The sequence below is a fragment of the Gossypium hirsutum genome, chromosome D05, assembly GCF_007990345.1.
Source record: "Gossypium hirsutum isolate 1008001.06 chromosome D05, Gossypium_hirsutum_v2.1, whole genome shotgun sequence".
Classification (NCBI taxonomy): Eukaryota; Viridiplantae; Streptophyta; class Magnoliopsida; order Malvales; family Malvaceae; genus Gossypium; species Gossypium hirsutum.
Window position 1 is genome coordinate 13,065,913 of NC_053441.1, and position 10,513 is coordinate 13,076,425.

Sequence of the window (10,513 nt, forward strand, 5' to 3'; positions counted from 1 at the left end):
GATTGGGATGGTTCACTTTACTTTGTTTTAATCGATAGAAAACAAGTGAACTTTTAATTCTCTTTAAAAATGATTAATAAAAAATTTTCTTGGATATAAATTTAATTTTTTAATTTCAAATTATTCCACATAGATAGGAGGTGTCACTTAATGGTGAATTAAACGGTTTAGTAACGAAGGACTTGACTGATATAACCTCCAAGTTTTGGGATGTAATTAGAATATTTTAAAGTTGAAGACCAACTTAAAACATGGTAAGGTGGTTGAATTTGTTCTAAAAATAAATTGTATAACAATAGGGCGTGTTTCTTATCTTGTTAATTAGCGTTTTAATTGTTTTCACAGGGATCATGCACTTAAGCAAGCAGACGAAAAAAGTTGGTCGACTCTTCAGTCTTCACTTAGGCTGAGATGTTCAAATACACAAATCCTTCTTATCTCCCCGATTTCCCTCATTTTTCTCTTTGCTTCTTCACTCACCCTCTCTTTCTCTCTAATTTTCTAGGAAACCAGAAACAAAACTAAACCCCATTGTTTGACTCCCTCTATCTTTCTATTGCCATCTAAACAATTCCATTGGAAATATAAGCTATATATATATTGGTGTGTTTTTGGGAGCTAGAATATTCAAGTAATTTGCAAAATCTTTTAGCCTTTGTAGGGGAGAAAATGGAAGGAGGGATACATACAAGCACTGATACCTCAGCTTTCAAGGAATGTCTCTCTCTAACATGGAGAAACCCTTATGTTCTTCGCCTTGCTTTCTCTGCTGGAATTGGTGGCCTTCTCTTTGGCTACGACACTGGTTCTTTTTCTTCCTTTTTTTTATGCATCTCTTTGAATATAATTTTTCCTTTTTCTTTCTACGACACTGGAAATATATATATAGATATTTCTTGCAGGTGTGATATCTGTGCTCTCCTTTACATTAGAGATGAATTTCAAGTCTGTGGATAGAGAGACTGTTCTACAGGTCACATAACTTTACATATTTTGCTTCTACTTTCATGTTATGAATTTTTTGATGTAAATGTTTCCAGGTTCTTGTCTAAATTTCTTGGTCTATCTGTCCATTTTTGGACAATGATTGTCCGTTTAATGATCTGTCTTTACTTATCCAAGTAGATACAACACCAACCGCTCTTACGTAGACCCTTGAAATGGCTGAAACTAGCCTTTGCTATGCAATCGGTTACCATTTTCATCTAAAAATGCTGGTAAATTGGTGATAATCCCATGGATTGTTGGCTTAAACACTGTAAACTCTCTATAGCTAAGTACAAGTCTTTGGGGCCTCTGTTTCGTGTAAAGTCCTTGTCCCAAGCTTGTTTCTTCTAAAACTGTTTGTCGTCAACGTTTTCTTGGATTTCATCAGAAATATTTTCTTTTATAATCATTTTTGCCTTTTCAAAAAATTGACATTTGAACCTTTTAAAAACAATTTCTGCAGTTGTGACTTGTATTGAAAAGTTCAGTTGCACATATATAATAAAACTATATATATAAAAAAGACATGACTTGGGGTGTTTGAGATTGGCCTTTTGTTCAATACAAAAGAAAGAGAATGTTCTCAAAACCCAGACACCCTTGAAACTGGAACAGTTTACTATCAGGGAATTTCGTTCAAGCCCGAGGCAACTTGGCAGAAACGAATTCTGGGTCCTTCCATCGCCATGTAGCAACTAATTTACTACTAGCTACTTAAGCCATTTTGATTACATGACCAGTTTTTCGATGTATACATGTAACAGGAGAGCATAGTGAGCATGGCAGTTGCTGGAGCCATCATTGGAGCTGCAGTGGTGGGTGGATGAATGATCGATTTGGAAGGAGAAGAGTACTTCTCATTGCTGATTTCTGTTTTTTGTTGGAGCTGTAATCATGGCCTCTGCTCCTGGTGCTGCTTTTTGATTGTCGGCCGAATTTTGTTGACTCGGTGTCGGAATGGCGTCAATGACTTCTCCTCTTATATTTCAGAAGCATCCCCGGCCAAAATCCGTGGTGCCCTTGTTAGTACCAACGGATTTCTTATCACTGGTGGCCAGTTCCTGTCTACCTTATCAACTTGGCTTTTACCAAGTAAGCTACCAAAACATGTTAGCAAATTATAGCCCCGCCCCAAAAAAACTGAATAAATGTTTTTGTTCAGGCACCAGGGACATGGAGGTGGATGGTTGGAGTTGCAGGATTTCCAGCACTTTTGCAGTTCATTCTAATGTTACTTCTTCCAGAATCACCCGTTGGCTATACCGCAAGGTTCCCTGAATTCTAATGTTGCATGTATTTGGTCTTCAAGCTTCCAAATATTGATTATTTGTCGTCTTAATAAAAATACAGGGAAGAGAAGAAGCAGCCAAAGTGATAATGAGGAAATTTACCCAGCTCATGAAGTGGAACAAGAAATTCAAGATTTAAAGGAATCCGTGGAGGCTGAAATCAAGGAAGAAGGATCTTCCGAAAAGATTAACATTATTAAACTGTTGAAAACCAAAGCAGTGAGGCGAGGGCTCACTGCTGGCGTAGGACTCCAAGTTTTCCAACAATTTGTTGGCATAAACACAGTCATGTATTACAGTCCGACCATAGTTCAGTTAGCTGGTTTTGCCTCTAACCGGACAGCTCTCCTCCTTTCCCTTGTCACTGCAGGCCTCAATGCCTTTGGCTCCATTGTCAGCATTTACTTTATTGACAGGACAGGGAGGAAGAAGCTGCTAATAATTAGTTTAATTGGAGTGGTGGTTTCACTTGGTGTTTTATCAGGAGTTTTCCATGAGACCACAACACATTCTCCAATGGTTAGCAGGGTTGAAACATCTCACTTTTCAAACATTACATGTCCGGATTATAGTTCAGCTTTAAACTCCGGTGCTTGGGATTGCATGACGTGTTTGAAGGCTTCATCTCCAGATTGTGGTTTCTGTTCTTCACCAACAAACAAGGTAAATCACATGGAAAACCAAAAAATCCAAATATAACTTTCGATAAAGTCGCATGTTTTGCTTCATTAATCATTCTCGTTATTCATGCTGCAGGACTTGTCGATTCAAATGACACAGTGAGATATGTCATAAGAAACTAGTATTACACAAGGGGATGTCCAAATGGATGCTTCGCGCTGATTGGTCTGGTCTCTACATCTTTTTCCACTGAATGGGAATGTCCCATGGATAATGAACTTGAGTTATCCCTCAGTTCAAGATTATTGGGGGATTGCTGAACAGCAAACTGATCTGAATCTCTAGTGTCAGTCCTTTCTATCACTTAAAGAAGCAATAGGAACATCTTGGACATTCCTAATATTTGGGGAATCTCCGTGATGGCTTTTACTCTTTGTGATCAATCTATGTGCCAGAAACAAAGGGCTACCTATCGAGGAGATTGAGAAAGATGTTGGAGGTAGAGCTTTACACTACAAGTTCTGGAGAAATGTAACAAACCACATGAGAAGAGCCAGCACTGAATTTGGCATTGCTCTTCATAGTTTGATAACAAAGTGCTATTTTTCTTTTTCTCTCAAGACTGATTCATGTGAGAAAATGCCCATACATGTTCGTCAAGCTTCTTAAGCATTTCTAATATAAAGTATTTTTAGGTAAATAGCATACTTCAAGGCATGAATACCCTGTAATCGACTACTTCAATATCATAATTTTTTTCTACAAAAAGACTCTTCTGAGCATCTCCTAATTATTCAACCAGTAAGATAGCATGAGGTCATCAATGCAATTTTGTCTTATCAGATATATTGCATTCTCATTAAAGATAAGGCAAACATCTACTAATCATTGCTCAGGATGTGATAGAAACAACGGATTAGTTCTTCCCTCTTCCCATTTTTTTTCCTGCTATTGGGACAACATGAAAATATCTAAATGCTTGGATTGCTAAAAAAAGTCATGTTCGGGGGAAAAAATATGAGGATCCATGCCTCAGGCAATGTGCTCTGCAAAGTGAGGATCTGACATGCTTTTCTGCCTCAGCCAGAGGAACTGGCCCAAAAACTCTGGTCCCTATGCTGCCTTCTGTCAACAAGAACAACTGCATTGTCATCGAACTTGACCTCACTCCCATCACAACGACCCCGCTGCATGGCAGCACGCACAACCACACCATATACCACCTTCCTTTCTTCACCTTCCGTAGGCATGGCTTCCTTTACAGATGCAATTATGGTGTCTCCCAATCTTGCCCCTTTCTTCCCTTCAATGCTTGTATACACATCACCTTTTTTGCCCCTGATTGTCCACTACTTTTAGAACAGTTCTCATCTGTATGAAAGTCCTTTGTTGCTGCAGAATAAAATGAAATAAAGGGTTACCTATCAAAGAAAATACCACAAAGGCAATTATCATAGAACCATGGAATATTATCAGGACTTAAACCATACACTTACAATATTGAACATTCAACAACTTATCACTCCACATAAGCTAAGAAAATTATCCTATCCAATAGCTATGGATCCTAACATAAGACTCAAAATATAATTTCATTAACAATAGTTCAACTCCTGTCAACATCACTGAAATCATATTTAAGTAGTTCAGGCGCCATCCTATCAGGCTCATATGCAGCTCTTCAAAAGCTGTCTCAATGGTTCTTACTTCTTATACATGTTTGATGCTTAAGAAACAAATAGGGAGTAAGGGAAAAGTTTAGTAAAAAATTGATGCTCATTAACAATATGTTTATCCCTTTGAACCATTTAGTTTAATGAGACATGCATAACTTCAGACCATAAAAAATGACATCATGACCAACCTTGTCAAAGCTGTTCCCACAGGCTTGTCTATTCCCGGAGATTTGGGGAACTTGATCTAAATTTCCAAGGATAATATTAATATAGCATGAACACTAGCATGTGCTCCACGTGAATGATTCCATCTATTGCAGTCCAAGCTTAAAAAGAAACATCATGCTAGAAAACCTTGCTGACCTGATACAGGAAACTGCCACATGTTGTCTCTCTTGATGTGCTTGGTAAATTAGAGAAGTTGTTTCGAAGGCCATCCATCAATGAACGTCCCACTGCATATACCATAGAGTCAAACAAAAGCTAGAGAAACAAGACTAGATACAAAATGAATTATGAACATATAGGTTTTAATTTATGATACAAAAACATATTTACATCACTTGTGGGAGGAACAAAACCATGTAGTTCAGCGGATAGTCAGATTACAAGCATTAAGAACCTAACCAATGGTTCCCGGCACTTATGTAGAAGACGTAAACAAGAAGAAGAGGGGAAAAAAAACCCAGCATGATAGAATAGATACAAACAGAATTCATAAACAGGTCATCCTAAAATCCCACAAATTAAGAGGCTTCTTAAAGCTATCCTCATCAAACGAAACACAAGTGACTAAAAGAATCATAAAACACAGTGAAAAAAGTTCTAAACACAGAATTGTAGACAGAATACAAAATGCTAACAAATCACCAAAAGACTTCCATATGAAGATGAGCAAGAAGCAACACTATTGAGACTAGATAAGCTTCAATAAGTTCCACCAAACCCCATCTCAACCCCTCCAAAAAATAATATCGTTGAATTTCCAGGGTTCAATGGTTAAAAACCTTTATTCATTTCGGTCCAAACTTATAGCTAACTAGAAGAATTTTTCCTCTATATCAATCAAAGAAAAACTTAAACTTTATGCATATGGACATAGTTGGATCGGAATGCTCTGTAAGCTATTCATAGAAGAGCTGGTAATCTGAAAATGTCCATTAACAGAAAGAAAGGACAACAAAAACCCTTAGAAAAAAACTAAAAACGCCCACACCAAGAAAAAATCACATGACATACCCCTGGAGCATCTGGAAGCTAAGCTTGCAGCCATCTTCCGCTTCTTACTTAATTCGACAGCCTTAAAGAGGAAAATGAGTGAAAAAGTAAGAACCCTAGGACTAGGAAGTAGGGACTTGAAGGAAGAAGGAGATTGGGTTTGGCTCAAGCTTAAATAGACTAGCCCAACGCATTATATATAATTACTTCATATAAAAAGGTTCCCTTTTCCCTGAACAGTCCATCAATGAAAATAAAACAAATTCTTGATGTTGAATTAGATATGAACATTCTACGAAATCAAACCCTGCCCTCACTGACTCACGTCATCAAAGTTTGTCGACATCATAAATTACTCATGCAAAGAAGTGGGCAAAGATTAAAAAAACCTATAGAGTTGTTAATGGAGTTACACTGTTACAGTTGTGGCGGATAGCATAGCTACCCTCACTTCTCAATTTTAGCTTTCCTCCCCACCCACCACCAGGAAGCAATATTTATTACCCATTTCTTTGCATATTTTGGTAACATTGTAAGCTTCAAGTGTGTGTGAAGTTCCCTGCAATGTTAGTGATTCGACTTAGGTAAATAAATATAAATATATTTTTTAACTTTAAAACAATATCTTCAGCCTGGGAACATCTTCCAAACTACCAAGTTATCAGCATATAATTTTCATTTTTCCACACAAAATTATAACACGCAGAAGCTTGTAAACAAAGTCAAATTTAGGAATTATATGATAGTGTCGAAATAAAATTAAAAAAATTGGGGTCAAAGCTAAAAAAATTATATTTAAATGTTTTAAATTGAATTGTAAACTTATAAGAAAGACCAAAATTGCAGTTTGTCCATCTAAATATAATCTAAGAGGGCTTAAATTAAATAATATATATTGAGAAGTACTTAAATTAAATTATACCATTCAACCAAAGCCAGCAAGTGGCTACCTCTCCTAGATAACCCTGCCTGCAAATTAACAAATGATTGTTCAAAACAACAGGAAAAAGTCTGTTAATCTCAGTTTGAACTCCCCGTGCCATCTAATTACACACTAAACAAATAAATTAGGTGCATAAATATATATATATTTCAAATCATCATTTAATTTGAATTAAAAAGTGGGCGTAAATGTTTCATTCTTTCACTGCAAAAGCCAACACCTAACACACTATACCTCTTATGTCCAAATTCTCTTCATAAAATTATTAATAATTTCAAAACTCATAGTTATCCTTTTTAATAATATTATCTTCAAAGGTTAAACTCGAATAATTTATTTAATAATACAATTCGTCTTACACTTATTCACATCCAATATTTGTTAATAGAAAAATAAAATACAATGAAAATGCAGGGGATTGAAGCCAATGCCTCTCACATGCAAAACGAGCTCTCTACCCCTTTGAGCTACATCCCCTGATGATTAACATTATATAAAGATCTTTGATTCTGCTCTTATTTTGGAGTCTGAAGGTAGGGTGTTTGGTGAGCAATCAACAAATTTATCTTATCTCCCACAACAACGAAACATGTTTAGTTTAACGTTTACTACCCTTCCTCAAAAGTAGAAAGTTCCTTTTAAACTTTAGTTGTTGTTTGGAAGAGATTCATTTAAAATTATATATATCAAAACCATTCACGTTTTCGTTATATTTGTTTTGGCCGAGCTCTTTATTTAGGGTTTATATGAAAAATAAGTAATTAAATTATATAATTTTTTTTCATTTAGGTATTTAAAGTTTTATTCCTTACTACTTTAGGTACCCATCGCTAACTCCAACACTTTTAATCAATTTATAACATACAACATTTTAATTAAATAAAAAATTAATTTAAATTTAAATTATCATCAAGTAAAAAATTAACATTTTTCAAAATGTTACATGTTATGTTATTTTTTTATTGTCATGGTATATAATTAGTGTTTTTTTATTAAAAAGTTCTTAAATTTATTACTATTGCTCATAATTTTAATATCTTACATCCTCAATTAACAAGATGACCAAATGTTTTTTCAAACCAATCCATTATAATGACTCAATTACTCCAACTGAGATGTGTCTTCTTTCCATCGTAATATTCTATTAACATAATGGTTAGGAATAATGTCAGGTTGAATAAAATGAAGAAATAGGATTCATAAGTAAATTTAGGCTAGGGATATTAAGAGAATATTTAGTTTGAAGTAGATTGTTTTTTTATTTATTTACTAAAGGAAGAGGTGAGTATTATGTAGTTGTTTTTTATGACAATGATGATGTCTGAGATGATGGTATGTAGTGATCAATAAAATAACAATATTGTAATGGATTCATTAGCAAAGCCTGATATGTTCATAAAGAACATGAAGTTCTCGTTTGCCCAAATGCATCGACGACCTCGATGATATAGTATCATTCGGCAATTCCCTCAACCTTTTTCTCAAAATTAAACGATGGTCACAACACACAAGTTGTATCAAATGATGATTAATTCTCTATTGTGGTTCGGATTTGAACCATGGCAAAATATCATGCCTTCAATTTATGGTAGGAAATATGATTTTTTTATATAGATTTAATATTGATATGATGCGTAACAGCAATAAAGAGGTAAATAGTAATTTAGCCCCTAAAAATGATAAATTTACTGTTAACCTCTTAATTTTTTTATTAAATTACATATTAATATAATTGTATAATTATATTTTTATCCCAATCTATTTTAGTGCTTCGTCCTAGCTATCTGGTACATTTTAAGTATAAATCTTGGCAAATATTAGCCCATGGTGTCGTGGGATGTCAGAGCGGTATTAAGTGTTGACCAAGGCAGGCAGGTAAAACAAAAAACTGTAAAAACTTGAGGTAAAAGTGAAAACCCTGAGTGAAAGGAAGCTCAAAGCTCTGGATTACTGTTTTTTTTTTTTTACCCCTTCTTCATCAAGACCATGACACTTGCAACGGAGTAGAAAGTGGTGGAGAGACAGAGACTCATCAAACTAGAAAACAATAATAATAACATGACTGTGTTATTTGTTTCTGTTTTCGTTTTCAGAATGTGGCATCGAGAAGTCACCCAAATGCATTGATATTAGCTAGATTGCACGCCCTCTGTAACCATGACACGTGCCTTTGCTTCTTTCCCAGTCATTTCTATTGAACTACTCAAACATTACACTTTTTACTTTCTTAATTTAATGTAAATATACATTAAAACGTAGACAGTCTTTTAAAATGATGTAATTAAGAGAGAGGAGCTCTCTGCTACTGCTAGGGTGATTAGATTAAGGGTTGGCTTCTTTCTAACCGACATTGGATTGCGAGGAACACGTCTGCGGGTACGAATTTTCATTTTGCCTCATTAGTAACAATATTATAATATTATTTGGTTTTTGATACTTGGAAGGGAGGGGGACATAAACTACGAAATGGATGAGAATTATGGTACAACCAGAATCATCATTTCTTTCCTTAATCCCCATATATCATAAGGTTTAAAATTAATTAATTTATCAAATCCAACACCAACGCATGTGGCCTTTGCTTAATTAATTAACCAACTTCCATGCCCTACCCATCATTTTTATATGGACAAAAAAATGGGTTCGTACTCAGTGCAGAAATAATGGAGGCCATCATCTTTGAGACATTCCTAATGCTTTTGCTTTTAGTTATTGGATTTATTGGATACTAATTTAATATATATACATATGGCTTTGGTTGCCACTTTGATTTGAAGCACTCTCCAGTTATTGGAGCTTCACTCTAGCTAAGCTAACTCAAAAGTATGGTTCACGTTTTAAATGATTCAATTTTTGGTGGGTCTTTTTATATTTGGTTTGGTTCATGCCTTACTAGCTTATATGTGTAACGTATTGGCTATGAGGTTTTATTGATACAGTCATTTTCTTTTTCATACAAACAGAAAAATCTAGGAAAAAAGGTTTTGAATTAGGTATTCAACAAGTATCAAAAGGAACTTAAAAATATTAAAATCTTTATCCTTTAAATTTCTTTTAAAAGTGGTGTTAATTTAATCATATTGGTTGGGCAAGGATATTCCTCACTTTCCAGTGGTATGTGGCAAAGACGAGGGTAAGAGAGACATAGATCAGCTATCTATTATTTCATTTGCATGTGGTGGCAATTTCATGATTATAGCGGGTGGATTTATTTTACTTTATTACTAATAAATTCTATAACTTATTCGTAAAGAGTTGATGTGAATTGTGGTGCTGCCGACAAATAATGAAAAGGCAAGGTCACAACTTTTGTATAGGAATCAAGATAAGAAATATTTTTAAAAAATACAACAATTGTATCATTTGCCTACCAGCCAAGGCATGGCATAGTTGATGTTTAAGAAATGATGTGATGCTTGCTATTAATCTCTTGAAATAATTAATTACCAAGTTTCTGCTTTAAAATCAAATCTCGGAACAGTCGCTTCATTGCAAAACTGAAACCGCCCTCTACCGCTATGTTGTACTGTATATTTACTTGTTAATGTACTTTATGTTTAGGAGTTTGGAAGACGACTGGATTAATTAACACTTCCATCAGATTTATGGTTATTTTGTTGTACTTCGTCTATTTGGTATGTGTTATGGTGTTCATGATGTGTGAATTAGGTAAGTATACTTAATAGCTCTTGAATGAATTATCAGTGATATGCTATGAATAGGTAGGATGGTATGAGATTGGAATTTTAATAGGAAATGTTGATTGGCTTTTTTAGGTG

At 34.8% G+C, this 10,513-nt stretch overlaps 2 pseudogenes; one reads left to right on the forward strand and one right to left on the reverse strand.

Annotated features, from left to right (window-relative positions):
• Positions 1-586: 586 nt before the first annotated feature.
• LOC121217082 (probable inositol transporter 2) lies at positions 587-3,566 on the forward strand (annotated as a pseudogene).
• A 143-nt stretch (positions 3,567-3,709) lies between these two features.
• Positions 3,710-5,955, reverse strand: LOC107959967 (50S ribosomal protein HLP, mitochondrial-like; annotated as a pseudogene).
• Positions 5,956-10,513: the final 4,558 nt, after the last annotated feature.